The following is a 25,630-nucleotide window of genomic DNA, read 5'->3' as shown; positions in this document are numbered from 1 at the left end:
AACAATGGTGCAGCTATGTTCGTCAAACAAACTCTTCTCAAGTTCAAGAGTCTAATAGACCACCACACCATAATCATGGGAGACTTCAACACACATCTCTCGCCACTGGACAGATCTTCCAAACAAAAGTTGAATAAGGAAACTATAGAACTCAATAACACTATTAATAACCTAGACCTAATTGACATATATAGAGTATACCACCCAACATCAAGCAGTTACACTTTTTTCTCAGCAGCACATGGATCCTTCTCAAAAATAGATCATATATTATGTCACAGGGCAACTCTTAGACAATATAAAGGAGTAGAGATAATACCATGCATCTTATCTGATCATAATGGAATGAAACTAAAAATCAACGATAAAAGAAGGAAGGAAAAAGCATACGTCAATTGGAGAATGAACAATAGGTTACTGAATGATCAATGGGTTATAGAAGACATCAAGGAGGAAATTAAAAAATTCTTAAAGATAAATGAAAACACAGACACAACATATTGGAATCTATGGGACACATTGAAAGCAGTTCTAAGAGGAAAATTCATTGCTTGGAGTTCATTCCTTAAAAAAAGAAAAAACCAACAAATAAATGATCTCATACTTCATCTCAAAATCCTTGAAAAAGAAGAGCAAAACAACAGCAAAAGAAGTAGAAGGCAAGAAATAATTAAAATCAGAGCTGAAATTAATGAAATCAAAACAAAAGAAACAATTGAAAAAATTGACAAAACTAAAAGTTGGTTCTTTGAAAAAATAAACAAAATCGACAGACCCTTAGCGATGCTAGCGAAGAGAAGAAGAGAAAGAACTCAAATTACTAGCATACGGGATGAAAAAGGCAATATCACAACAGACACTTCAGAAATACAGAAGATAATCAAAAACTATTTTGAATCCTTATACTCCAATAAATTAGAAGATAGTGAAGGCATAGATAAATTTCTTAAGTCATATGATCTGCCCAGATTGAGTCAGGAGGATATAGAAAACCTAAACAGACCAATATCAATTGAGGAAATAGAAGAAACCATCAAAAGACTACCAACTAAGAAAAGCCCAGGTCTGGATGGGTATACAGCAGAATTTTACAAAACCTTTAAAGAAGAACTAATACCAATACTTTTCAAGCTACTTCAGGAAATAGAAAAGGAGGGAGAACTTCCAAATTCATTCTATGAGGCCAACATCACCCTGATACCTAAACCAGACAAAGACACTTCAAAGAAAGAAAACTACAGACCAATATCTCTAATGAACCTAGATGCAAAAATCCTCAATAAAATTCTGGCGAATCGGATACAAAAACATATCAAAAAAATTGTACACCATGATCAAGTAGGATTCATCCCTGGGATGCAAGGCTGGTTCAATATACGGAAATCAATAAATGTTATTCACCACATCAATAGACTTAAAAATAAGAACCATATGATCATCTCGATAGATGCGGAAAAAGCATTCGACAAAGTACAGCATCCCTTTATGTTCAAAACTCTAGAAAAACTAGGGATAACAGGAACATACCTCAATATTGTAAAAGCAATCTATGCTAAGCCTCAGGCTAGCATCATTCTGAATGGAGAAAAACTGAAGGCATTCCCTCTAAAATCTGGAACAAGACAGGGATGCCCTCTATCTCCACTTCTCTTCAACATAGTTCTCGAAACACTGGCCAGAGCAATTAGACAGACGAAAGAAATTAAAGGCATAAAAATAGGAAAAGAAGAACTTAAATTATCACTATTTGCAGATGATATGATTCTATACCTAGCAGACCCAAAAGGCTCTACAAAGAAACTATTAGAGCTAATAAATGAATTCAGCAAAGTGGCAGGATTTAAAATCAACACGCATAAATCAAAGGCATTCCTGTATATCAGCGACAAATCCTCTGAAATGGAAATGAGGACAACCACTCCATTCAAAATATCTTCAAAAAAAAATGAAATACTTGGGAATCAACCTAACAAAAGAGGTGAAAGACTTATACAATGAAAACTACAGAACCCTAAAGAGAGAAATAGAAGAAGATCTTAGAAGATGGAAAAATATACCCTGTTCATGGATAGGCAGAACTAACATCATCAAAATGGCGATATTACCAAAAGTTCTCTATAGGTTTAATGCAATGCCAATCAAAATCCCAACAGCATTTCTTGTAGAAATAGAGAAAGCAATCATGAAATTCATATGGAAAAATAAAAGACCCAGAATAGCAAAAACAATGCTAAGCAAGAAGTGTGAATCAGGCGGTATAGCGATACCAGACTTCAAACTATACTACAGAGCAATAGTAACAAAAACAGCATGGTACTGGTACCAAAACAGGCGGGTGGACCAATGGTACAGAATAGAGGACACAGAAACCAATCCACAAAACTACAACTATCTTATATTTGATAAAGGGGCTAAAAGCATGCAATGGAGGAAGGATAGCATCTTCAACAAATGGTGCTGGGAAAACTGGAAATCCATATGCAACAAAATGAAACTGAATCCCTTTCTCTCGCCATGCACAAAAGTGAATTCAAAATGGATCAAGGAGCTTGATATCAAATCAGAGACGCGCCGTCTGATAGAAGAAAAAGTTGGCTACGATCTACAGTCGGTGGGGACGGGCTCCAAATTCCTCAATAGGACACCCATAGCACAAAAGTTAATAACTAGAATCAACAAATGGGACTTACTCAAACTAAAAAGTTTTTTCTCAGCAAAAGAAACAATAAGAGAGGTAAATAGGGAGCCTACACCCTGGGAACAAATCTTTACTCCTCACACTTCAGATAGAGCCCTAATATCCAGAGTATACAAAGAACTCAAAAAATTAGACAATAAGAGAACAAACAACCCAATCAACAAATGGGCCAAGGACCTGAACAGACACTTCTCAGAGGAGGACATACAGTCAATCAACAAGTACATGAAAAAATGCTCAACATCTCTAGCTGTCAGAGAAATGCAAATCAAAACCACCCTAAGATACCATCTCACTCCAGTAAGATTGGCAGCCATTAGGAAGTCAAACAACAACAAGTGCTGGCGAGAATGTGGGGAAAAGGGTACACTTGTACATTGCTGGTGGGACTGCAGATTGGTGCAGCCAATTTGGAAAGCAGTATGGAGATTTCTTGGAAAGCTGGGAATGGAGCCACCATTTGACCCAGCTATTCCCCTTCTTGGTCTATTCCCTAAAGACCTAAAAAGAGCATGCTACAGGGACACTGCTACATCGATGTTCATAGCAGCACAGTTCACAATAGCAAGACTGTGGAACCAACCTAGATGCCCTTCAATAGATGAATGGATAAAAAAAATGTGGCATTTATACACAATGGAGTATTACTCTGCATTAAAAAATGACAAAATCATAGAATTTACAGGGAAATGGATGGCATTAGAGCAGATTATGCTAAGTGAAGCTAGCCAATCCCTAAAAAACAAATGCCAAATGTCTTCTTTGATATAAGGAAAGTAACTAAGAACAGAGTAGGGACGAAGAGCAGGAGAAGAAGATTAACATTTAACAGGGATGAGAGGTGGGAGGGAAAGGGAGAGAGAAGGGAAATTGCATGGTAATGGAAGGAGACCCTCAGGGTTATACAGTGGAGGGGGTAGAGAGAGAGGAGGGGAGGGGAGGGGAGAGGTGGGGAGGGGGGAGGGTGGAGGATGGGAAAGGCAGCGGAGCACAACAGACACTAGTATGGCAATTTGTAAATCAATGGATGTGTAACTGATGTGAATCTGCAATCTGTGTATGGGGTGAAGGTGGGAGTTCATAACCCACTTGAATCAAAGTGTGGAATATGATATGTCAAGAAATTTGTAATGTTTTGAACAACCCACAATAAAAAATTTAAAAAAAAAAACAAAAAAAAAAAAACAAAGTACATGTAAAAAGGCATGGATTGGTGTAAACATACTCTATATACAAAGATATGGAAAGTTGAACTCTATATGTGTAATAAGAATTGTAATGCATTCTGCTGTCGGTATTTAAAAAAATAAAATCAATAAAACTAAAAAAAAATGGTCACAACCTATGGAAGAGTTGTCTGGGGAGCTATCAGGAAGATGCTGTGAGGGCTGATGATGTTAGATGATAGACAGGATTCATGTTTCAGTGTTTTGTCAGGTGTGATGCCAGTTTTGTGATAATATTTTAAAATTCTTCTCTTTTCATATATCCCAAAATATTTTGAGATAAAATGTATCTGAGCCATGCTAGAAAATAATTCAGGCAAAGAAAAAAAAAAGAGATATGAAGTGGGTATAACCAAATTTAATAATTTTAAATCTAGCTGATGTGTATGGTTTTGGGGTTTCCATTTCAGATTTTCTCTCCCATTCATACATACAGTCAGCCCTGTAGGTTCGATAGCCATAGACTCAACCAACTATAGATAGAAAATATTTTTTTAAAAATCACATACGACGGCTGGGGTTGTGGCCCAGCAGTAGAATGCTCGCCTAGCATGTTCGAGGCCCTGGGTTCGATCCTTAGCACCACATAACAATAAATAAATAAAATAAAGGTATTGTGTCCAACTACAACTAAAAAATAAACATTTTTTAAAAATCACATATGAAAATAATCACATCTGTAATAAACATGTTTAGACCTACTTTTTCTTTTCATTGTTCCCTAAATACAGTATAACTATTTGCATAGCACCAACTTTGCATTGGGTATTATAAGTAATCTAGAGTGATTTAAAGTACACAGCAGAATGTGGGTTATATGCAAATACTATTGTATATAAGGGGATTGAGCTTCTTTGGGTTTGGTCTCAATGGGGGATCCTAGAAGGATGGCTCTGTGTGTGTGTGTGTGTGTGTGTGTGTGTGAAAATTCCATAAAAAATGGTGTTTGGAAATGCACACTCAAAGATGTTTTCTCCACTTTGACTCACTTCTAAAGAATCTTGTTCTCTAAACAGAAATAAAGGATATCTGGAACTTAGAAAAATGTAGATTATTTAGATAAATACAAAAATAAAGACCTATCAAAAAATGTGCACATTTTTTGTCTAGCAGGTGCACCCACCTTGCAGGTCATAGAGTTGTGGATGAGGACATTCACTGATCATCTATCATAGCCAGCTATTGGAAACCTCCCTGCACCTATCAGAAAGAAACTGGCTAAATCACATAGATTGCTCTGCCACAGTTTAGTCACATTGCAGCACAGCAGGAAGCCTGTGGCCATAAGGTGGGCTTTCAGGATGTACAGTATGGGTAGAATTAGGACCCTCTGGACCCAAGGCAGCTGGGATTTCTAGGGGTTTGGCTTGGGGGCCCTCTCCCTTGACTGGGGGCCCTCACCCTCCTCCTCTCCCTTTCTCTATTTCCTCTTTTTCTGCTCTATTCTTACTCCATCCTCCCTTTTTTCTCCAAGTCAAAGTTTCTCAGAAATTCTCCAGGTCCAAGTTTCGGGGGTCCTGGTTTGATTGATACTCTGGAAGTGCAGGCCTGTGCTCAGATCGGTGGTTGTCTCCTTTGTCCTGTAGTGGTGGACCCCAGTACTAACTCATTGAGAAAGGAGTGAGCATGGAGGAAGCCGAGGTAGAAGTTTACTACGCTATGAGGTGGTTGTATCCGGTCAGTACAAACCAGGAGTAGCACAGGCATTCGATAACCATGCAATTGTGTAAAATACATTTTTCTTAGCATAACTAGGCTTTGACCCTGCCCCTTGCTCGTCCCCTTTCCCGCCTTACCAGAGACTCCGCCCTCCTTCCCTTCTCTCTTGGCACAGGTCCACATTCCACGCTCCACCAGGGGTTGTAGCAATGACTTATTTGCTTATGAAGGTCTGCCGGTCTCCTGAACTTGAAGACAGGTCGCTCAGGGACAGGATTTGACTGTGCTGGTCTCTGCAGCCTGGCCTGTGGAGCATATCCCACATGATTCTTTTTTCAATGAATAAATGAAGGAATCGGGATCATAAGTGATTTTCCTTTTGTTCTTTATGTCTTCCTTTTCGTTTTCAGATTTTCTATAAAAAGAGATTTTATACTAAAATTATAATAAATGTTGTTTTAAAATGTAAATATATATGAAACAACAAGAACTCTTATTCATTGTTGGTAGATGTAAAAATGGCACCGCCACTTTCAAAGACCTTTTTTTTTTTTTTAAGCTAATGGTATTTTTATCATCTCATCTAGTAATCTTGCTCCTTGGTATTTACCAAAGGGAGTTGAAAACTTAATTTATTTATGTCCACATGAAAATCTACACGTGGATATTTATGGCAGCTGCCAAAACTTGGAAGTGACCAAGATATCCTTAAGTAGATGAATGAATAAATAAATCCTGGTATACTTAGACAATGGAATATTTTCAGCACCAAGAAGAAGTGAACTGTCAAAGCCATGAAAAGGTGTGAAGGAAATATAAAAGAATAGTTCTCAAAAAAAAGAAGTTAATATGAAAATAACATACACTGTTCAGATGTCAACTGCATGACATTCTGGAAAAGACAAAATTAGGGAGTAAAAAGATCAGTGGTTGTTAGGGGGAAGGCGAAGGAAAGGATAAATAGATGAAGCACCAGGGATTTTTGAGACAGTAAAACTTTTCAGTATGTAAACTACTACTCTTGTTCTTTGGTACTTATGTGGCTAATATAGCTGGCCATAGTGGCACATCCCTGTAATCCCAGCTACTCAGGATGCTTGCAAGTTTAAGGAGAGCCTGGGCAATTTAGTAAGACCCTATTTCAAAATAAAAAATAAAAAAGGGCTAGACATGAAGCTCAGTGGTAGTACAAGTTCAGTACCCTGCATGCTATAATGGTGGATATATATATGTCATTATATATTTATACAAACTCATTAGAATGTGCAACACCAAGAGTGAACTCATGTAAACTATGGACTGTGGGTGATGAGGATGTGTCTATAGGGGTTCATCCATTGTAACAATGTAACACACTCTTGAGGGATGTTATTAATGGGAGAAGCTGCGCATACATACATTTGGAGCATATAGGAAGTGTCAGTTTTGCTCAATTTTGCTATGAACCTAAAACTTCTCTGAAAAATAAAGTTTATTAAAGCATTTTTTTTTAAGAAAAAGTAAATGTGAGACTCAGAGAGGCTGGAAGGCTGTGAGTGGGTCCCAGACACAGAGGAACAGGCCGGTTTGCTAAGCTAGGGGCTGGGAGAGAGGCTAGCTGGCTGAGATGGGGGAGGGGTAAGCATCACCCTGGCCACACAGCAGGTCCAGGAGGTCACAGCCCTGCCCTCACTCTGTAGGGAACCTCTGGGAATGTTGACATGCAGGCTATTCCTGCTTGTCCCTGTGAGAATCTCTCTGGCATTGGCACACCCTTCTCTCCAGAACAGCAAGAAATCTGGCACTAATATGGCATTATGTTAAAATGTAAATGTGTAACTGATGTGATTCTGCAATTTGTATTTGGGGTAAAAATGGGAGTTCATAACTCACTTGAATCAAATGTATGAAAGATGATATGTCATGAGCTTTGTAATGTTTTGAACAACCAATAAAAAAAAAAAAAAGAAATCTGGCCTTGAAGTTGGGGGTTGACCAGCAATAGGAAGTACTAGGCATAAGTTCTCTTCCAAAAGTTGCTTTCAAAGAAGTGTCCTCAGGCTTAGCTAGGCAGGGAGCAAGGGAGTGGAGGAGCAGAGGAGCAGGATCCCACAAGGGCACAGACCCTCCCACTGAAACATCAGGAAGTCATGCCATGGGAAGCAGGAGGGAAACTGGTAAAGGAAACAGGAATGCTGGGCCCAACCAGGTGCACTTAGGATGGTGACCTAGATCATGTTCACTTAACCCACTGGTCTCTGGGGCTTCTTGGACAACCCATAGAATTCCCTGAGCCTTGACATTTCTGTCTGAGAGATGTGCTTACAGCCCCCTCTCGGTGTCTTAGGAGGTTAAATGAGAGTTTCTACTTTACCACATCTGATGGGCAGATGTTTTCACCACCTGGAACACTTTGCTTCCTTTTACTCTGTGATCACCTAACCTCTCTCCTGATGTTGGCTGAACACCTGCTGCAGATGAATGATTTGCCTTCTTTTTTGAGTATTCCCATCCTGGTGCCCTGGGAGTTCCTGGGGATTGAATGATCCCTGTCTGGGCAAGGGTCCTGCTAAGAAGAGAAACCGTTTGTCCTGAAGCTCAGAGGATGGAGAATCGCGGGGGCTTCCAAGAAGCCCCTGGAGGCAACGGAGCTTATTTTCCATAGGAGGAGCTGGGCCTGCCTGTCTGGGTGCAGGGACAGCACCCATGACATCAGGTGCCAGTCTGGCATGTAAGGATGGTTGCACGTTTCTCTTCTTAGTGGAAATCCCTCTCTTTCAGCCATACATTGTGTTTGACTTGGGTGTGTTTTTCTTGGCTCTAAGGAACAGGATTAGTTACACGCTTTGTAATTTTTGGTATTGAAGGTATTTTTAACAAATGCAGTCTGTATCGTGGGAACATCCTGGAGTTCCTGGCATGTCTGTAGTCTAAAATCAACCCTGTTCCCACCCCCAGCCTTCCTCTTTAAAGACAAAGTCACTTAATGGGATGTCTATTTTTATTCATTTAGATTTTGAGTTGAAACGTGGATAAAATTGTTCCTCTTATGGTTAATTTTTCCTCTTTCTCTAGCCCATGATATGTGACAACGAAGTATAGGATAAGGAGGGCTAGAATGCAAAGTAGGTTCTAGGCAGGGAGAACGGGGAGCTAGAGACCCCATTCCTTCCAGCAAGAAGGGGATCCCCCTGCCGATTCACTGCACACACCAATGGAGATCAAGCAAAACAAAATTGAATTGTATTTGTGGTCATTCAATTAAGAATGTGTATTAGTTATCCACTGCTGCATAAGAAATTGCCACAAACTTAGCCCCTTAGGGCAGTACTCCAACTATAGTTTGGATCTGGAGAGTCCTCTAAAGGCCTATGTGTTGAAGAGTTGGTCACCAGCCTGTGGTGGTACTAGAAGGTTGTGGAAATTTTAGGTAAGGAATAGTGAGAAGAATTTAGGTCATTGGGGGCATGCCCTGGAAGGATCCTGGCCACTCCCTGGCCCCCCTTCCCAGCCATCATGCCATAGCACTCATGGCTGAGACTAGAGGAAGAGAGACAGCCCAGTTGAGAAAGAAACAAGTATTTTTCTGGCAGTACCACTGAAGAAGAAACAAATATTTTTCTGATGACATTCTCCTCCTATTCCTCCTACCCCTCCCCCCCTCCTCCTCCTCCTTCTTTTTGTACTAGGGATTGAACCCAGGGACACTTTACCACGGAGCTAAAGCTCCAGTTCTTTTTTTTCTTTCTTTCTTTTTTTTTTTTTAAAGAGAGAAAGAGAGAAGAGAGAGAAAGAGAATTTTTTAAATATTTATTTTTCACTTTTCGGTGGACACATCTTTATTTTATTTTTATGTGGTGCTGAGGATTGAACCCAGCGCCTCGCACATGCTAGGCAAGCGTGTTACCGCTTAAGCCACATCCCCAGCCCTCCAATTCTTTTTGTTTTGAGACAGTCTCACTAAGTTGACCAGACTGGCCTCGAACTTGGAATCCTGCCTCAGATTCCCAAGTCACTGGGATTACAGGCATGTGCCACCATACCTGTCTTTTGCCTTCTATTTTTAAAAGAATTTTTTCTGTGATTATAAAAGTGATGCTAGCTGGTAGCAAGAAAGCATTACAATCCCAAGAACCTGGGTGTGTCAGAATTACTGGGTAGGGATACACTTCCATCTGGCATGGCCAAGTCCACCCAGACTTGCAGATTTGGAACCTCAGGGCAAACACCCTGGTCACAAAGCACCCTCAATACACAGTCTCCCATGTGTAAGGTCAGATGTTTGGCGCAATTTTCTCTATGTCTGCTTTTCCCTATGTAACATCATATTATCGACATTTTCCAGTGATACTGTTGGCTCTTCTCACCCAATATTTCTCACCTGCCACCATCAGATTGGTGCATGGCCTTGCAGGTCTTTCCCTCCTCATTTCCATATTTAAATGAAAATATAATTGGAAATTGCCTTTTATTTTTATATAAATAGCATCACACCACACATGGTATCCTGTGGCCTACCAGTTTTCCACTCTAATGTGTCTTAGTATATTCCCATGACCAGGCATGTGGCTGGCTCATTCTTTTCCTTACTTCATAATGTTCCAAGATGTGGACACATGGTTTTTCATTTTCCTTACTCCATGTGTAGACACTCAGAAGGCATCCACAGAGACAATCTTAAAAACAATGCTGCCAGGCTCATCCTTGTTTTTCTTCCTTATGTACACGTGGCAAGACAGGGACTTAGAGGCTCCTTTTGCTTATAACACTGACTCATTATTCAGGCCTGAAGATATCTGATGGGAAAGTAAAAGTGGAATTAAAAGCTTTGCCTCTGCCTTCATTTTGTATTTGTCTTCTTTATTACCTTAAACTTTGGGTCAGATTCCTACTTAACTCTGCCCAGAGGTAGGTTAATCATTTAAGGAATGTTCATCTGAAGCTGATGAGCTTCCCCCTCTTTCAAGGCTGAAGATGCCAAGGTATTTTGACACAATCAACAGATTGTGAATTGACACCTTCTACAATGTCCTATTCAAGACCCCCCAGAGCAGAGCCTAGAAGTATCTAGTCAATGTCCTTAAACTATCCAGGAGCAGAAAGTCTTACAGGCAGATCACTCCAGGAAGTGACTGTCCCACTAAGTCCAAACAGTTATCCTGTGACAGGAACTAAGACTGCCCCCAAGCAGGTATGATCATCTATCTCATAGGAACTGAATTTCCCCCTCAAGGGATAAGACTTCCCTGAAGGCTTCTAGAACCCCCACCTGAGAAAATGATCAACCAGACCAGTTTGATCAAGACTTCTTGCCCCCTGTCCCAGTTATTCCTTTATTTAAATCTGAAACTAAGGTCAGTACCCCTGAAGATTGGGTTGAGGATGTTTGACCCTCCCATGTCCTCCTTGTCTTCCCAGTATATCTACATTAAGTAAATTCCTTTTCTTGACTTTCACAATTACATTTATGTTTGATTTCTTTGGGACAAGTGACCAGGCCTGGTTTGTCAGGACTCACTGAAGTCAAGCCCCCTCCCAGCTAGGATTCTTGTAACAGCGGGAGTTTTCCTATAGGCAAAAAATTGAGAATCACAATGGCAAGGTCCCAGGGGTTGTCTATGTATAATATCCATCAATAATGTTCATGTCAATTGCACTCTTACCCCCCCAATTTATCAAATGAAACATTTGCTCATCAATTTTGCTATTACTCAATATTATTAAAAAATTGGGGGGATGGGTACCAGTGATTTGACCCAGGGGTGATTAACCACTGAGCCACATCCCCAGTCCCTTTTTATTTTTATTTAGAGACAGGGTCTTGCTGAGTTGCTGAGGCCAGCTTTGAACTTGCCATCCTCCTGCCTCCTGAGCTGCTGGGATTACAGGCATGCATCACTGTGCCTGGCTATCAAATGTTTTTTTTTAACTTGTATTTTAGTTGTAGTTGGACACAATACCTTTATTTTATTCATTTATTTTTATGTGATGCTGAGGATCGAACCCAGGGTCTCGCGCTTGCAAGGTGAGCGCTCTACCGCTGAGCCACAACCCCAGCCCAATCAAATGTTTTTAATGAACAAAAACAGAGAAGCCAATGGCATGGACAGAAGAGTTTAACTCTGTTGTCTTATGATCATGACCAGACTCAAGCCCTAGGTGTTGGCGTTGTAGTCCAATGAAGCTCATTTTGCCTGCCACACAGTATGTCATCACTGAAGCAATGGGTTTGCAAAAGAGACATAATTTGTTCACAAGGCAGCCAAATATGACATAGGAACCTCAAGTCTCAAATCCACCTCCCCAAGTGTTGGGTCTAGGGATACTTAGGGGATAAAGAAGCAGGGAAGTTTGAGACTTGGGCAAGGTAATTGGAAGTGAGGAAAAGCGAAGTTTTCCTTTGTTTCCCAGGAAAGGGAGTGTCACTTGAAGGCAGCCACTTTGCTGTTATAGTTTGCACGTGCATAATCAAATTTTAGGGTTCTTCATAGGATGCATGTTCAGAAAATGGAAGCATTAGCATGCTCTGAAGATGCAGCTTTTGGCCCTCTGGCATGAGAAGGTCATCATCAAACATTTGTGCAAGCCCAAATGAAAGGGATTGGTTTCACCTAGCTTGAAGTAGCTCCAAGTTCACAAAAAAACAATTTAGGCAACCACTACCTCATGACCAATATGTCAGAGGTGTTATATGTAGTTAGCTACATGACCTCTAAAATTGTGATATAGTTTTTCTTTTGTTGTGGTGCTGGGCCTCTACACATGCTAGGCAAGTACTCTACCACTGAGCTACGTGCCTCACATAGAACTATTGATAAAAGCAAGCAACTAAAAGCAAGCCTGAGGGTTTACTCAAGTTTTCCCTCAGTTTTACCACTGGGACCTGGACCAATCCTTTACTGAAACTTTTCTGGCATTTCTTCAATTCCTGAGCTTAACAGATAGCAGGAACCTTGAGGTGAATGTGAGTAATGGGCAGAATCTTTGTCAATAGTAAAAAGATATCTAAGCAGAAAAGCCCTTGAGGAACATATGGCTTGAAATGGAAGAAGAGAGAAATTATGTAGAGATGGAATTTATAATTAAAAGGGAAGGAGGGCTGGGGTTGTGGCTCAGTGGTAATGAGCTTGCCTGGCATGCATGAGGCACTAGGTTCAAATATCGACACCACATACAAATAAATAAAATAAAGGTCCATCGACAACTTTAAAATATTTTTAAAAAGGGAAGGAGACTGTAAAAATATGGAAAATCCCTAGCCTGGCCATGTAAAGAACAAAACACCCTGTCTAGAAGAGAAACAAAAGGTGTAGCCACAGCTGTGGCTAAGGAGATCAGTATGGATAGAAGGAAGCCAAATGCTACCCATCAAGACAACGTGAGAAAGTCCCCAAAGACATTTTATACATCTTTGAGGCTTCCACTCCTGTTTCAGTCTCAGAGATACAGGTCCTTGTGGGAAGAGTAGTTGGGGGGAACAGAGTGTAGCCCCCTCCATCCACCTTGGGATTCTGCTCCCCACATTCTGGTTCAGTGCCCCTTGGCTGTTCCAGCTGTGGCTCATGTGGCCCCAGGTACAGCTCAGACCAACACTTGGAGGCAGATGCACGTGGTGAGTCAGCATGTGTTGCTAACTCTGCAGGATTGCAGAATTCGGTAGCTATGGAGACAGCTCTGGCACCTAGGTTTCAACGATGTTACAGTCTGGGGGCCCAGAGACCAGTTGCAGGGGCACAACCACTACACAGGTACTCACTAGAGCAATGCCTAGCGGAACTGTAGGAATGGGACACCATGGAGACCCCAGGACTGAAGGGCCCCCAGTGTGCAACACCAATCTTGTAGACCTGTAGGCAGAACCTCAAACTTGCTTGGGATAAGCCCAGCAAAGTCACAGGTGCTAGGTTACTCGAGGCCTCGGGGACCCAACCCCTGTTGCATGCAGGGTGTTCAGGATGTGGGACAGGACTGGTTGGGTTTTGGACTTCCTTGGGACCGGTTACTCCTTTCTTCCCATTTCTCCCTTTTGGAATGGGAATGTCTACCTCATGCCTATCTCACACTGTATTTGGAAGCATGTAACTTGTTTGATTTCATAAACTCTCAGCAGGAGGGGGATTTGCCTCAGGATAATCACACTTGGGTCTCATCCATTTCTGATTTAGATGAGACATCAGACTTCTAGGTTACTTTTGGAATGAGTAGAGACTTTTGGAGCTAGAAGGATGCAAATAATGTTTATTTTTATGTATGAAGGACATGAGTTTGGGGGAGCCAAAGATGGAATGGTAAGGTTTAAATGTCCCCTCCAAAACTTACATTGAAATTTAATTGCCATGCGACAGTATGAATAGGTGGGACTTCAAGAAGTGATTAGGCCTGACTGACTTCATGGATGAGTGACACCATTATTCTCAGAAGAAGTAGGTTCATCCTTCTTGCCCTCTCTTTCTCTCTTTTTCATATATATATATATATTTTTTTTAATTTTTTTTCTCTTTTCCCTGTCACAATGTGATGCCTTTCACTGTGTGAGCAAGCAAGATGCAGCAAGAAAGTCCCTGCCAGATGCCCACACCTTGTTCTTGGTCTTCCCAGTCTACCGATGAGTGAGCCAATAAATTTCTGGTCATTATAAATTTCCCAGTCTACAGGAAACAGACTGAGACAGCATCCTCGCACTTCCATCATTCTTGACACTATTTAAAACAGTTTTCTGTCTATGTCCCCCAACTGCCCAATGGGCCAGGTCCCATCTTCTAAGAACCACAGCGTGTAGGCAAGATGCTAAGGAGCCCTGACTCCCAGGAGTGTTTGCAGAACACTCAGGCACATGACCACATTTGGAATCCTGAGTCCAAGAAATCTCTGAGAGTCAGCTCTGCCTCTTGTGGACTGAATGTTTGTATCTTCCTAAAATTCTTATATTGAAACCTAACACTTAATATGATTGTGTCAGGAGGTAAAACTTTTGGAGGGTGAGTAGTACATGAGAGCAGAGCCTTCGTGAATGGCATTAGTGCCCTTTTAAAAGCTCTCTCTGCATTCCACCATATGAGGATACAATAAGAAGTCAGTCATCTGCAACTGGAACAGGGCCCTATCTAGAACACGATCATGTTCACACTCTGATCTCAGACTTCTAGCCTCCAGAACTTTAAGAAATAAATTTCTGTTGCTTAAGCCATCCAGCTGATGGTATTTTGTCACAGCAGCCCAAACAGACTAAGACACTACTCCTCTCTAGGCTCCAGTTGGACTGAGTGCCTAGAAAGGCATGCTCAGTTCTAACACCCTGTATTCTGAGAAAATTTTACGCCATCTAGCATTCTATCACCTGAATAGATGATCTCTGTGACAGGTTGGGGGTTTCCTGTATGAAGGGAGGGGAGTTTTCCTAGAAAGTACATACAGTAGTTCCTCCTTATCCACAGGGGATACATTCCAGGATATTCCAAGAATGCCTAAAACTGTTGATAGTAAACATTCTATGCATACTATGTTTTTTTCTTATGCATACATGCTTATGATGAAGTTTAACAAAAAATTAGGCACAGTAAGAGATTAACAGTGAAAACTAATAAAATAGTACAAATGAACCTGAAAGTGTAGCTCAGTGATACATTGTGTGCTCAGTATACATGAGGCCTTGGGATCTATCCCAACACCATCAAAAAATAAAAAAGCATTTAAAACTTATAAATTGTCCATTTCTGAAATTTTTGTTTAATATTTTTGGACCAAGGTAATTGCAGGTAATTTAAACAATGGAAAACAAAACCATAAAGAAGGATTACTGTTACTTGCTCTGCATGCACCTTCACCCTTTTATGTTTATCTCTCATTTTCACCCCTAGTACCTGTTCCAGAGGACTCTAGCCCACAGGCCTGGGGACCAAGAGCCCTGGCCAGAACCCTAGCCTGTTTGTAGTCAAGCTATGCCACCAGGGGGCAGAGTGGCCTACAGGAGACTACTATCCCTAGAGCCTCAAGTTAGACTCCCAGACCCCATATTCTTGAGTCCTTGATCTCTGCAAGGCCCTGACAGGCATCTTAGTTCAGATCTAGAAGTAGTCCTCTACCATCCCAATTACAGAAGAAACTGGGGACCTTTCAGGTGATGGAGAGGCAGCCACAGCATGTCTAGGCACAATTCTCAAACCCAGCCACATAGCATTATGGTACTAAGAGGCACCCACAAGAAATTGTTAAAAAATAAAAATACAGGGATTTCTACTTCTGGGAAAATGGAGTAGTACTTCCCCCTATTCTTTTCACTAAGTATAACCAAAAACTCTGGATATCATGTATGAAAAAACATCAGAAGATTTCTTTTCTAATATGTGTATTTAATGCTATTATTCCCCTCTCTCAGCACTGTTTCTCCTGTGTATCACAAGTTTTGGCATGTTGTATCTCATTTTCATTCAGTTTACTATATTTTTAAATTTTCCTTTGAGATTTCTCTTATCCACAGATTACATATAACTATGCTATTTAGTGCCCAAGTATCTGGAGATTTTTCTATTTTCTTTCTGTTATTGATTTATACTTTGAATCCATTGTTGGTAGAGAACACACTCTGTGTGATTTCAAGTTTTAGCAAATTGTTAAGATTGTTCCAGGATAAGACTAGAAAAGAAGAAAAGTCTCAAATCAATCATCTAAACACAAACCTCAAGATGATAGGAAAAGAAGAACAAAGTAAATTGGATTCAAGCTGAAGGAAGAAAATAATAAATATAAAAAGCAAATATCATTAAAATTCACAACAAAAATAAGGAAAATCAATTTTTAAGACAGCTGGTTCTTTGAAAAGATTAATAATTGAAAAGGCTTTAGCAACAGTAACAAAAAATAAGACACAAATTATTGTTATCAAGAATAACAATATCACTATGACCTTATACTACACACATTATACGAATTTGATAAGTTGGATTAATAAACCAATTCCTCGAAAAATACAACTCACCAAGTCTAAAAATATAATTTGAAGAGCTCTACTGAGGAAAGTGAATTTTTCATCTTAAAATTCCCAAAGGAGAAATCTCCAGGCTCATCAGGATTAAAGAGAAACTCTATCAAATCTTTTTTTTTTTTAAAGAGAGAGGAGAGAGAGAGAGAGAGAGAGAGAGAGAGAGAGAGAGAGAGAGAGAGAGAATTTTTTTTAATATTTATTTTTTAGTTTTTGGCGGACACAACATCTTTGGTTTTTTTTGTATGTGGTGCTGAGGAACGAACCCAGGCCGCACGCATGCCAGGCGAGCGCGCTACCGCTTGAGTCACATCCCCAGCCCTCTACCAAATCTTTGAATAAGAATTCACCATTTCTTTTCTAGAAAATAGGAAAAGAGGGAACACTTCCCAATTTGTTTGAGGTAGCTAAAATTACCCTGATACCAAAACTGACAAAGATAATACAAAATAGAAAAAAAAAATCAATATTCCTCATGAACATAGATACAAAATCTTTAACAAAGTATTAGCAAGTAGAATTCAATAATACATAAAAATAATTATATACCATGACCAGGTGATGCTTATTTCTGAGATGAAGGGTTAATGAAATATTCCAAAAGCAATCAATGAAATTCACCATATTGATACGTAAAAGAAGAAAAATCATATAATCATATCAATAATCATAAATCAAATAAAAAATCATATAATCATATCATTTGACAAAATTCAATACCCATTCATGAGAAAAATTTTTTGAATAGAAATAAAGGAGAAAGTTTGTCAACTTGGTAAAGAATATCTACAAAATACTTATACATGTTACATAGCTAACATGATACTTAATTGTGAAAACTAAGTACTTCCCTTCTGAGATCAAGAGCAAGGCCCCACTCCTCTTACCCCTATTATTCAACATATTGTTGGATGTTCTAGCCAGTGCAATAAGGCAAGAAAAGGAATTAGAAGGCATGTAGATAGGAATAGAACTGCACCTATGAATAGAAAAATAAAACCTTCCAATTTAGACTCAGTTTCTTCTTCTATATACTCATAACACAGATCTAGACTCAGTTTCTTCTTCTATATACTCATAACACAGATCACTTCTGAACCCAAAAGGTCTGTGGATTTTCCCCCACCAACAGGCAAGCAATGAATTCTACAGCAGACATTAGTGAGTGTCCTCTAATCCAATTCAATTCTGACACTATCAACCTGGAGATAACATCAGGTCCCACAAACTGAAGGCTCAGTCCCCAAGACTGTACACACACACACACACACACACACACACACCTTATATGCCAATCACAAGCTGTAGGTTGTTTTACCTGTCCTTCTGACAGACTGCCTATGAATCAGAGTTCCTAAAACCCTCACCTTGGGTTCAATTAATTTGCTTGAGCAGCTCACAAAACATAGTGAAACCCTTACTTCTCACTTACTCATTTATCATAAAAGATATTATGAAGAATACAGATGAAGAAATGCTTAGAGCAAAATATGAGGGAAGGGTGCAGAGCTTCTGCCCCCTCTTCAGGCAGGCCACCCTCCAGGAATCTCCATGTGTTCAGTCATCCAGAAGCTCTCAGAACTCAGATCTAATGCTAATAGACTGGGTGGGGAAAACCCAGCAAGGCCTGTCTGTTCAGATTCTTCTTGACTTCTCTGTGCAGCATTCCCCGAGTATAGGTCAGGACCCCTTCTGAAATGGGGGTCTTATTGTCTAGAAATTCTCGTTTCCCTGCACTTCCTTAGGAGAAAAGAGCATGTGAAAGGAGGATAAGAGAAGGTCAGAAAGAGAGACTGACACTGCTTTCTAAGGTCTAAAACACCCCAACATTATTCTAGTCACTTAATAAATAACAAGGCTGTGGGTACTATGAGCCAGGAACTGTGGATAAAAACAAACTGCATATCATAACATCACACCCTGTTGCATATGACATGATTATGTACATAGAAAACCCTCCTAGAACTAATAAGTGAGTTTATCAAGGTTGCAGGATATAAGATAAACATTCAAAATTCAATTCTGTTTCTATATGCTATCAGTAAACACATGGACATTGAAATTAAAAATACAATTCCATTTAAAATTGTTCAAAAATGTATTGCTTAGGAGTAAATATAACACAAAAAATACAGAATTTGAACATGGAAATAAAAAACAAATTATTTATTGATACTTTCAACAACCTAGATGAATCCTCCAGGGAGTCATGCTGAGTGAAAAAAGCATATCCCAGCTGGGTGTGGTAGCACATATCTGTAATACCAGTTACTCAAGAGTCTGAGGCAAGAGGATAGCAAGTTCAAGGTCAGCCTAGGCAATTTAGAGGCCTTGTTTCAAAATGACTCAAAATAAGAATAAAAAATAGCTGGGGATGTGGCATTCAATCCCCAGTAAACACACACACACACCTATTCCCAAAGATCCCATACTATCTTATTCCTTTTTTTTTTTTTTTTGGTGTGTGTGTGTGTGTGTGTGGCAATACTGGATACTGAAACCGAGGCACTCTACCACTGAACAACACTCCCAGCCCTTTTTATTATTATTATTACTTTTAAATTTTGACACAAGAATCTTGCCAACTGTCTAGGCTGGCCTTAAACTTGTGATTCTCCTGCCTCAGCCTCTCAAACAGGTGCAATTACAGGCATGAGCCACTGCACCCTGCTCCATTTTTATTTGTATAACATTGTTAAAATGATAAAATTATAGAAATGGATAACAGATTGTTACTGGAGGTTAAAAAGGTGATGCAATATGAAGTAGGCATGACCATAAAAGGACAACCAAACAAAGCCTTGTGATGGAAATGTCCTAGACCTGACAACACCAATGTCAGAATCCAGGTTGTAATGTATGTCAGTTTTGCAAGATGCCACTATCAGGAGGAACTGGTAAAGCGTACAAGGCACCGCTCTTATTTTTTACAACTATGTGAGGATCTATCTTATTCCAAAATGAAAAGTTTGATTTCAAAAATATTTTATAAAGTGCACAAGGAGCAATGATACCAATTTGGTTCATGCAAAACGAATCCAAATCACACACACTATTCACTTCACTGCAATAAGCCAGCATCCACATTTAAACAAAAATTGAAAAGTCTGGGGCCACCTTCAGAGGGATCCATCAGGAAGGAGCTCAAAAGCAGAATATGGGTGTTATAAAAGATTTTAAGCTTTTAAGCCATACTTTAAGGAAACAGCATTGAATTCATATTCCTTTGAGCTCAATCCTTGCCCCTCCCTACTGCCCTCATGTCCCCTGCTGACCCCTTACCCTACAACCAGCTCTGGGTTCTGCTCACAGGCAATCTGCTAACTCTATATCCCTGCAAAGCACACCTCCCTTTCTTCAGGCTCCTCTCCTGGAACCGACCCTGAAGCAAGAGCCTGCCCTTCTTCTTGGAGCCCCACAGCACCCTACATGATACATGGCCTATAAGAGGCTCCATACAGTTTTGTTGTCTTACACAAAGCGCTCTGAAGGATGGCTGCCTGCTGATCTCCCTCCCCCAGTGAAATGAACATCCTAGTGAAGGAGCCCAATTATCTTCTGCCCCCAATCTTTGCCAAGCTCTCTCCAGTTGTCATTGCTAAAGAAATGAATTGCAACATGGTTCTGCGTGTTTCCACACACCTGAGGTTGGAGGCTGGCCCTCAACCAGCAGGAACCTGTTGGGGAGGCTGGGAGGTACTTCTCCATATACAAGGGCTCCATACACAGTAATGAGGCACCTGTAGGGGCCATCTAGAATCTGCAGCCTCATCTTCATCCTCTGGAGCTGGGTGGACAGGGTGTTCATGGGAGGGGGCCCCATGAGAGGGTGGAGAAGTCAGAGCTGCTGTGTAGCCCCAAAGCCTGCAATTTCCCTTTTTAATTTATGGTCACAGCCAGTGAGTGTGTAAACCATGGACTGAATGGAGCCAGTTGCTGTAATTGCTTCATGGCTGTGTCTTCACTCGGCACCTGACCATCTGCCTCTGCCCTCCCTGCTTGCTTACCAGCCTTCCTTTGGGGCACACTGACCTTTCAATCTCTCCTTTACTACCAGCCATCCATCTGCTGACTCCACATCATTCTCCCATAGGTGTGATTGTATTACTCCCCCACAAAACTGTTCTGATCTCTTTCACCAAAGGTGTGTATGCACCTCCTTAGATAGGCCTAGGGCCCTCCATTTGCTCAGCACCTGCTCCTCTGGCCATGGTGCTCCCTGCCCACAGTATGCCTTCTTCTCTCCTAGGCTCCTGCCATGGCTTAATAGCTTCCACTGAAACTCCTGTTGAAATTTAATCCCCAAAGTGGAGTATTAAGAGGTTGGATCATCACCTCTTAATATGGGGGTATTAAGAAGTGGTAAGATCTACTTAGGGGCTGGAGTGGTGGCTCAGTGGCAGAGCGCTTGCCTAGCATGTGTGAGGCACCAAGTTCGATCCTCAGCACCACATATCAATAAATAAAATAAAGGTCCATTGGCAACTAAAAATATTTTAAAAATCTATCTATACATTAATGAGTTAGTTGGTTATCTCAGTACTTCGAGTTATAAAAGTCAGTTTATCTCTGTCCCTTGGTTGCCCCTCTCTTACCATGTGATTCCCTGAACCACTGTGGGACTCTGCAGAGAGGCCCTGCTTGCAAGAAGCCCTTAACATAAATAGTCCCTTGATCTTGGATCTCCTAGCTTTTAAGTGTAAACTGAATAAACCTCTCTTTTTTTAAAAAAAAAAATTATAGTTGTAGATGGACAGAATGCCTTTATTGTATTTGTTTTTTTTATTTTTATGTGATACTGAGGATCAAACCCAGTGCCTCACTCATGCTAGGTGAGCGCTCTGCCACTGAGCTATAGGCAAGCGCTCTGCCACTGAGCTACAGCCCCAGCCCAAACCTCTCTTTTTATAAATTACCCAATCTGTGGCATTCAGTTATAGTAACAGAAAATGGCCTAGACAGTTCCCTTGTGTCCAGGGACCTTTCCCTGATGCCATCACCTGGCACAGCCTCTGCCTCCTCTGGCTCCAAAGCAGGATCTGCCAGATTTGTGGGATGTGTTGTACTTATTGGACATGTCTTATCACCTAGAATTGTGGCTTTGGAGGTTGGGGATCTGAAATGGCCACACTCTATCAGAGGTTGGGAGGTCTCTCATGCAGAGTCCTGTACTCAGCCTACAGCTTTTGGGTCTATTCCCTTGTTTCTCTTCTCATCCAAACTAAACATTTGAAGTCCATACCTGCTCCAGAGGCTGATTCTCATGCCAGTATTCTTGGCCATAGCCCCTGCTGTCTGCTGCTCCCAGCCGCCAAGCCTCCACTGGTGCTCTTTGTCTCCCAGTTGGCAACCTGCAGTCTCCCAGGAGTAACCACACATTGTTTTTTGGGCTCTCTGTTGCCTCCTCTTCTTCTAGCCACCCATGTGCATAAACCATGGGTATGGGCTAGGAGCTGGATTGCAGGAAGAAGATAAAATGCTCAGCAATCTGTAGGAGACAGATGTTTGTATTGTATTGTATTGAAGTCATTGTGGCAGGACATGAGGACAGACAGGGCTTTGTCCCCCCAGAAGATGAGGCGGATCCCTCTGCCAGGTGAAACCATGCTAACCACACTTGTATTTCCCCCAGGTTGGCTAGATGCAGAAGGTGGTTGCACAGATAGATGCAAATGGGGGTCTGGAGAGAATAGAGGCTGTTCTTGCTTAACCAGATGTTCCAAGGAGAAATGCAATCCACAAAGGGTACATGGGAAGTTTGGGTCACCTCTGCCCCATGGAGGCCCATCACACAGACCCTTAAGAAAGTGCATCTTTCTGATCCAGAGAATCTTACACCTTCATAGGATAGGGTGAAAACCTGGAGAATTGCACAGGAGAGATGCCTTTATTGGGGCAGTTAAGCTTGCATAGAGTCTTGGGCCAGAAGCATCCACATCCCTCTTTGAGCTAGGGTCCTATTTAAGTCAAATATTTTGTTTGTTTGTTTTTTGTTTTGTCAGTGCCATGGATCAAACCCAGAGCCTCACACATATTAGATAAGCACTCAGCCACTAAGCCACATCCCCAGTCAATGCCTGTGTGCAGAGGGCTGTCTCCAGTGTGGTGACCTCAAGTTCGGTGGCAGATATGAATACTTCCCAGTCAGCTCCCCACAGGGCCTCAACCTCCCCCTCTTGGTGGCCAGAGACCTCTCAGGGGTCTTCTATAACTTACAGAAAACTTGAATGTCCAATGTGCTCCTTAAACCCTTTACCTCAATTTGTCAGTTTTTAAAAAATTTTTATTTTTTAATTTTTAGGCGGATACAATATCTTTATTTTTTAATGTGGTGCTGAGGATCGAACCCAGTGCCTCACAGGTGCTAGGTGAACACTCTACCACATGAGCCACAACTCCAGCCCCTCAATTTGACAGTTTTTAACATTTGCTTCATTTCTCTCTTGAGCACTCTCTATATAAATCTGCATAAATTTTCTATTACTACTGCCATGACTTTAATTATTATTCCTGGACAACTTGGGAGTGTTGTCATTCTTTACCCCCCAAATTCCAGCATGTTTCTGCTAAGAATAAGGATGCTCCACTCAAGTATTAAATTCAGGAAATTCAACATTGACACAACACTCTTATTAGACACACAGTCCCAATGATAATGCCCCTCTGTCCATATAGGATATATTCCAAGACCCCTAGTGGATGCCTAAAACTTTAGATAGTACTGAACCCTATATAAACTATGATTTTTCCTATATATACATACCTATGATAAAGTTTAATTTATAAATTAGGAACAATAAGAGATTAGCAATAATAACTAATAATGAAATAGAATATTTTAGTAATATTCTGTAATAAAAGTTGTTTAAAACTTATGAACTATTTATTTATGGATTCTTTTAATATTTATTTTTTAAGTTGTAGTTGGACACAATACCTTTATTCCATTCATTTATTTTTTATGGGGTGCTGAGGATGGAACCCAGGGCCCTGTGCATGCTAGGCGAGTGCTCTACTGCTGAGCCACAATCCCAGCCTCTTATTTCTGGATTTTTTTTCATTTAATATTTTCAGACCCCAGTTGACCATGAGTAACAGAAACCTCAAATAAGGGAGGGACTATTGTATTCAAATTTTATCAATTGTGCCACTGATATCCCTTCTAACCATTTTCCTGAGTTCCGAACCGTACTCTCTTTTTCACCCTCCTATATCTGGAAGTGGTCCCTTGTCTCTTCCTCTTTCCCCCCCAGGGTGGCATCTGGGCACCCAGGCCACCATTCTACAGCATGTCCCTTACTGGTGTGTGCCTGATCATTTCTTACAATGAGATAACAAGGCTGCGCATTATGAGTGACACCCATTTCTTCCCAGAGCCCATGACACTCCTGGGCTTAGGTGGTATCAGTCAGGTGTCTCAACCTGTGTCATTAATTAAAAAAAAAAAAGCCATGGAAGAAGTTCTGAGTCTGCGTAAATATCTTTTCTAACTATCTTTCACCCCAAGACTTCCTAGCACCTGCTGTTGATTCTTGCCTGAGTCAGTTATTACTACAACAAATGCAAGATAATAATTTTTCAACTCCTTTATTTCTTCTGCATTTAGTAGCTGGCATTATACTATAATGCCATAGATGGCAGTCTACTTGTCCTGTTTATTTATTTATTACTAGTAAGGGTTTGTGGGTTTTTCCTTTATTCAGTGAGTTACAATCCATTGCTGCTATTGTTCACTTTGCTTCAGGCAGACTGGCTCCTGGCTCCCATCACCTTTGGACATAGACTCATCGGTTCTGAGCACTTCCTTACTTCCTGGAGCTGAAGGATGTTCACAGCTCAGCTTCTGCTTTCACTGTCATAGTCCTGGACTTAGCCATGACTCTGAGGAACCCAATATGTCCTAGAGAGGAATATTTCCTCAGCACCAAGACCTAGGTGTAGATTGTGCTTATTTTTAACAGATTGCACCAGGTTCTAGAAAAAAATATATATGTATATATGTGTGTGTGTATGTATATATAATAGTATATACAAATATAGTATATAATATATAATATATTAACTATATTAATAATATATAATTATAAATTAAATAGGATTGAACTAGGATGTTTCATTAATATTATTAATTTAATATTAACATAAATGATATATTACTAATTTAAATTATATTTGTAGTTAATTATAATATATATAATTAATACATAATAATTAATATCACTGTCACAGCTAGTCCTAACTCAGTACCACAGGTTCCTCCTGTTTCCACCTGTTCATATCTATAACTGATTTTCCCACAAAAGAGTACAAACATCCAAACACATCACTATTTAGCCTCCCAAACATACAGGACCTTTCTGGAATTGCTAGATCCACACCACTGTAAACAGCAAACCTGCTGAGATGTGTTTATACTTCTTGTCTTGAGAATTAATCTATAGTGAAAATGTTCATGTTCAAAACTGAATTGGAAAAAATAATAAACAAAAAATTTTTTAAATATATAAAAATTTAAATAAAAGAATAGCATACAAAGACACAAAAAATAAAATCATACCCCCCCAAAAACAAAGATTTACAAAATTAAATTTGATCTAAAAGAAACAAAAGTTACTGTACTTGGACTCTTTTTTGTTTTCTTCTGTGTGGCTGTGACATTCATGTGAAATATAGGTAGGTTTGGTTTTTCGTTAATGTTCAGTTTTATGGCTTCTAATGTTCTTCGTTTAATTTTATTTACAATTGTAGGAAATATAAACAAGATCCAAATTCCAAAAGCCCCATGTTCTCCCTCCCACTTTCCCGTTTTGACCACTATGCCTCTACTTTCATTCATTCCTGGTTGTCTCCCGTTTTTTTTGTTTTGTTTTGTTTTGGTTTTTTTGACCAACATCAGAATATGTGTGTACAGTCACACACACACACACACACACACAAACACAAACACACAGAATCATGTGCTGATAATGGCATCTTGGTAAATAGCAGACCACATATACGATGATGGTTCTATAATATTATATTACCTAGTGTCATCACAGGCATCTTAATTTGTGTCAGAATACTGTGATGCTTGAACAACAATGAAAT

The 25,630-nt window shown here is 40.2% G+C and overlaps 1 long non-coding RNA gene across 1 annotated transcript; it reads right to left on the bottom strand.

The window, feature by feature from the left end:
* Positions 1 to 5,726: 5,726 nt before the first annotated feature.
* Positions 5,727 to 22,018, bottom strand: LOC131423274 (uncharacterized). The gene is made up of 3 exons (XR_009224617.1): positions 21,783 to 22,018; positions 10,153 to 10,358; positions 5,727 to 5,998 (listed from the first exon to the last, which is right to left on the bottom strand). It is a non-coding gene; the product is annotated as an uncharacterized LOC131423274 (long non-coding RNA).
* Positions 22,019 to 25,630: the final 3,612 nt, after the last annotated feature.

This window comes from Marmota monax, unplaced genomic scaffold (assembly GCF_021218885.2).
Source record: "Marmota monax isolate L192 unplaced genomic scaffold, Marmota_monax_Labrador192_F-V1.1 WCK01_AAM20220418_F8-fsc00157, whole genome shotgun sequence".
Taxonomy (NCBI): domain Eukaryota; kingdom Metazoa; phylum Chordata; class Mammalia; order Rodentia; family Sciuridae; genus Marmota; species Marmota monax.
The sequence above is the reverse complement of the archived record's forward strand: the minus strand, read 5'-3'. Positions and strand labels throughout refer to the sequence as shown.